Genomic DNA, 6000 nt, shown 5'->3' with positions numbered 1-6000 from the left:
ACACCTCGGGTGTTAGCCTTGCATAACTTGACTTGCATAACATGAGCATGATCATCACGCATTCATAAACAAGCATTTACGATTGGAACATTGAATTGAAACATATGCAACGTTGCTTGTTATTGCATGTTTCTTTGTACATATGCAAATGATCATGAACGTAAACATGTACTTGGTAGATTTGAGTTACCAAAATATTTTGGCAATGCTTAGGTTCACAAATGGAACATGGATCATGAATGTCATTTTCATGGTCAAGTCTCCAAGGCATATTTCATGTGATTACTTTAAATAGCTCTATGAGTAACTACTACATGAAATGATTGAATGGCCTTGCAAATTGCTCAAACATGCTTAGGATATCATTAGGAACAACTTTGGTATTTAGTGCTAGGGCTAGTTTGGTCATTAAGCCATGCCTTGTTGTGTTTCCTCTTTTAAATGTGACATGTTTGACCAATTTGGAACTAGGTGTTAGGGACCTTGCATGGAGGAGTTCACTAAAACAATGTTGTAGTGTTTGACATAAGGAACAACTTTGATTTTTGGGTCTTTGACTGATTCAGCTCCTAACATGTTTGAAATTGGATCACAAAAATCAGTAAAACACTCATTTCAACACTTAACAATATTTTTCTAAGTCTGGTACCCTAACCGTGCTGACAGCCGACCTTTGGGAAGACATAACTCAGTTTCTGTTGCGAATTAGAATATGTTTCCTTAACAAGAGTTGGAGATGGTACATGGAGCTACAAGTTTGTTAATTACGGTTTTCGATTTTGTAGCACGGTTTAAGTGAACGAACGCCGTCAAAACTGGCTGTCAGGCGTCCATTGCGGTGTCTGAATCGGCCGATCGGCTGTCTTCGGTGGCCGACCGTTACCAGGATAGAGCCGCCGCGTGGAGCCAGCAGCTGGCCGCGCGTCGCCGGCGTCCTGCTCCGCGCGGCAGAGCCAGGCCCAGGCCGCCTTTATCACTCGCAGCGCTCGCCCGGTCCCACCCAGAGCCCCATTTTTCATTTTTGCGGCCTCCTTCCTCGCCCACAGCGGCAGCCGAGCCTCCGCCATTACGGCCAAGCCATCACCACCGCGCAGCTCCGTCGCCGACCCACCACCTCGCCATGGCTTGCAACCGTAGACGCGTCGTGCTTCGCCCTGACTCCTTGAACCCCTTCGCTGTCACATTAAGCCAAGGTAAAGGCCCATTGGCCGTTTCCATCGCTGCTGCCATCTCTGGCACCTCGCTGGAGCGTGAGCTCGTCGTGGCCGGGATGCCTCAGTCTGTCATGTGCCACGACCATGAGTTTACGAGCATCCCCATAGTCGGTAGGGCCTAGGCCGAACCTTAGACGACGCCACCTCGGCCGGCTCCGGCGTGTCGCCGTCATCCCGCGCCACCGCTCCTCCATGGTCGCTGCCGCCGTGTTTAGCTTCAGCAATAGGTCGCTCTAAGTAGCCCAATCAGTGCGGAAGGTCATGAGGATTCTTGTAGTGTCGGTGAAGTCGCCGGAGAAGCCGCCGTCGGCGAGCTCCGCCGTTCCCACGTCAATTCCGCGCCGTTGCTCTGTTCCGTTTCATTGACATGTGGGCCCAACTGGCTGGAGGGTCCCGCCTGTCAGTATCGGTTAAATAGAAAGCTAGTTCATTTTTTTCAGATTTAAACCCTGATTTCATGTGTTTTGTGATTTTCATATCTTCAGTTTGGTATCTCCTAAATTTGTGAAATAAATATGGTTGTGTTCCTTAGGAAGTGTAGTATTTAAGAAAAATATGTTCTTGGCTTCAACAGTAGAAATTTCTGGAGATTTAAATAAGGATTTGAAATATGCTTTTGAATGCATTCAAATTTGTTTATTTTATATCTAGAGTTCCTGTGCTCCAAAAATTATGAAATTTTTGTGGTAAGCTAGTCTTAGCATATATGAGCTTGGGTAAAAATTTGAAGACCAGTGCATGTGTAGGATTATAGTTATAGATTTTTCTTTTATGGCTAGTCAATCCTTGCATGAATTTTTATAAATTATTTCTGAGTCCAAAATTCATGAAATTTGTTGGAGGTAATCCTAGTACCATATGGATGTTAAGAAAAATAGGAAATCTGTTGCTTGACACTTTTCAATAGGATTTTCCATTTATGCTATTTCAAGCCTTGCTGCCTTATCATTTTTGTACAGAATGTTCTACTTAGTAAAATGACATGAAATTTTTATAGTAGTCCTTTGATAGCATTAGTAAGGCACTATAAATTTTTGGGAATTTATGAAGTACATCTGATATATGTTTATTATTTAACCTAGATATCTAAATAAAATAATAAAAGGTAATTAAATAAAAAGTTTGGGCTTCACCATTATATTATCTTAACTGTATTTGGGATGCTTAAACTGTTGGTAAGTTCTAGGTTGTCAAATTTTGAATGATTACATGAAGTAGAGGTGTTATTACTTTATATTGCATGTTAAATAGTTTCCGAACTAATTCTAGGGTGTGATGAGTTGCATGTTGAAACTGATGTGTACTGTAAAAATGGTTAATAACAAAGTTGTAGAGGATTTGATAAGCTTTCCAGAAAGTCCAGGATCACTGTTTTTGGATTTGTAGAACTCTAGTTATGAGTGAAACAAGTAGCTGCTATTTTCTGGTATAATCGATGCATTATGGAAGTAGATAATTAAATAACCAAGAAGAGATATGCACCTACTCAATAAACATGATGCACTTGTTAACATATATGCATTCGTAATACTTATGCCATACTCATGAATCTAGGATTGGAGGAAGAGATCACGTTGCTAGAATTCGAAGAAGCAGAGGAAGGGAACCCGCAGGAGGATCCACAAGCCGCAGCTCCCGAAGGCGTGGAGCAGAACCCTGAAGAGCTTCCGGAGTGCCCTGACCATCGCCCTACTTCCTTTCTGCGAGGCAAGCCCCAGAGCATTATAAGTCTCCCAGTAATTTACAAATGTTTACTATGTATTTATGATTGATGCATTAGGTTATAAGAGTTGAATGAAACCACTTGATGCATGTACATTCCTTGTCCAGATATTACACCTTTAACCGTTATAGGTCCAGGATCGAATATATATGCTTAGCCATGCTTAGACCGGTAGAAGTCGGGTGATGTCCTGTCACCTGCGAGATATAGGTGGATACCGGAGCACGGTTGGCTATATCTGCTATTGTGGAACAGAACCATGGGGTAAAAGTAAATTGAGACCGGACGGGAAGTCGATAGAGAAGCAACAAGACATGGAGGTCTTGGGTGTGGACTTATCCCCGTCTGTGTCGATTAAGGACCGTACTGTTGTTGGCACTTCTGACAAGATTGAACGCATGCCTCTCACTTAGCTGGCCGGATAACTCGTTCCGACCGCGAAGCCGAGTAATTCAACTTAGGCCGGGAACCGTTCTGTTGTGCGCTCCTTCCGGGGAACGATCAGACTGAGCCCAAGGGCAGGCTTGTCCTGAGCATCCTGGCATCTGGTGTTCCAGATTGTGCGGCACGGTACGGACCCGCGAAATGTGTACCTGAGTTGTACCAAAGGTGACCTAAGACTATCGTGGCTGGTAGATCTGGGTTTGTGTTAGGAATAAATTCCCAGCTGGTAGAAATCGATTCGAATCGCCGTCTCTCCCGGATAGTGAGAAACTTGGCTAGTCCCAACATCGTAGCAACTATATTATGAAACATGATGGTTCAGATGAATATGGAATTACAATACCTGCTATGGTTACTATTGTATGATTCTAAAGGATATACCACATGTTTGGCACAGGATAGTTGCTAATCTAGAAATGGATAGTTATAATTAACTTGATAAAGGAATCATAATTGTACAACGGGTAATTGCCTTTTTCGCAAAATGTTGTCAAGTTATGTCCACTTATACAGCCTTGCATAATCCTTGGAGTCATTTTATTTCTGGTTCATGACGGGTAAGTCTAGCTGAGTACCTTCTCGTACTCAGGGTTTATTTTCTCATTGTTGTAGATGGCACTGTATATCATGGGTATTGCAAGAGTTGCTTCTATCCCGTCGTGGATGAGGAGTAAGCCTTGGGCAGGCTTCTTTAGTAATTCCTATCTTTGCTTTTGTGGACCGTGATCTGGCTTGGCACTGTATCAAACTATGTTGGAAACTTTATCTTCGAACTTAATTGCTTCCGCTTTATTTATCAAACTCGGTTTGTAATAACTTTTTATTCGTACTCTGATGATGAAAAGTATCTGTGAACTTTATGTAATATGTGGCATGTATGTTGAATCCTGTACGATCTTGGTTGTTGTAAATCGTTTATCAAGACCCGTCGCGGTACTTGACGGACTACCGGGTTTATATGGGTTCAAGTATGACAGTGCGACCGCTTGCGGATTGCCATTGTACTTGTATTCTTATAAATTGGTCGGTTCTATGACATTTGTCGTGTGGGGGCTCGACATGGTTGGGCCTCTATAGAAGGCCCCCGGGGGCTTCACCCATCTGCTGGTAGCAATCGATAAGTTCTCCAGGTGGATCGAGGCTCGTCCGATCAATCGAATCAAGTCTGAGCAAGCGGTGCTGTTCTTCATTGATATCATCCACAGGTTCGGGGTTCCAAACACCATCATCACCGACAATGGGACGTAGTTCACCGGCCACAAGTTCCTGACATTCTGCGACGACCACCACATCCGTGTGGCCTGGTCGGCCGTAGGACATCCTAGGACAAACGGCCAAGTAGAGCATGCCAATGGCATGATCCTACAAGGCCTTAAGCCAAGAATATACAATCGGTTGAAGAAATTTGGCAAGAAATGGCTTGCCAACTCCCATCGGTAATCTGGAGCCTGAGGAACACCCCTAGCCAAGCCATGGGGTTCACACCGTTCTTCCTAGTCTACGGAGCCGAGGCCATCCTCCCAACTGACTTGGAATACGATTCCCCGAGGCTACAGGCCTACAACGAGTAAAATAACCGCACCACCCGCGAGGACGCCCTCGACCAACTGGAGGAAGCCCGAGACATTGCGCTGCTACATGCGGCCAAGTACTAGCAAGCCCTACGACGCTATCAAGCCCAGCACGTTCGAAGCCGAGACCTGAAAGTGGGCGACCTAGTGCTGAGGCTAAGGCAAAGCAACAAGGGCCACCACAAGCTGACCCCGCCATGGGAAGGACCGTACATCGTCGCCCAAGTGTTGAAGCCCGGGACCTACAAGCTAGCCAACGAGAAGGGCGAAATCCTCACCAACGCTTGGAACATAGAACATCTACGTCGCTTTTACCCTTAAATTTCCAAGCATTGTATACATTGTCTCTCGAAATACAATTAAGAAGCATTCTTTAGTTGTTCCAATTTTTCGTGAAACCCCCCGGGCCCATCAAGGGCCTCAGCGATACGATAACTCCATTAGGGAGACTCGGCTCCGCCTCTATAGAGGTGCCCACTGCAGGGCTCGAACATAACACAGCTCTGCCTCTGTAGAACCGAGCCTCCCTCGGGGGCTAGAAGGGGGGACTCCCCCCTAAGTCCCACGCACCATTTTTTAGTCATTTTTTGAAAAAATTTTCTACGCCAAACTCTCTAGCGTGCTCTAACAAATCGATGGTAAAAAACCTAAGGACCGAAAGACTGTCTTAAGGCCAAAAGGCCGGCTGAGTCGCGAGACGACCTACACCTCCGGGCTATGGCACTCCCTCACCACCTTTTACTCGAGGGGCAGCTTAGGCTCCGAGGTAGTTTTTTGCAAGAGATTTGTTCAGAAACGAGACAGAGGGCAAAGACTCAGAAATACAATAAAAAAACGATTAAGACGCGTAGACGCACAAGTACTTTAAAAAGGCCCCGATGGCCACCAGCGTTATGATAAGGCAACGCAATCCCAATACTGTTTACATGGCCTCTTGGGCCCAGGTCAAGGCTTAGGGTCTCCAGCGTCAGTGGATGGCATGGGAGGGACCACCTCCTCTTTGAACAGCTTCGCCAGCGCCGTGCCGGGGCCCTCAGCCGCACCCATT

This window comes from Miscanthus floridulus, chromosome 16 (assembly GCF_019320115.1).
Source record: "Miscanthus floridulus cultivar M001 chromosome 16, ASM1932011v1, whole genome shotgun sequence".
In the NCBI taxonomy this organism is placed as follows: Eukaryota; Viridiplantae; Streptophyta; class Magnoliopsida; order Poales; family Poaceae; genus Miscanthus; species Miscanthus floridulus.
The sequence above is the reverse complement of the archived record's forward strand: the minus strand, read 5'-3'. Positions refer to the sequence as shown.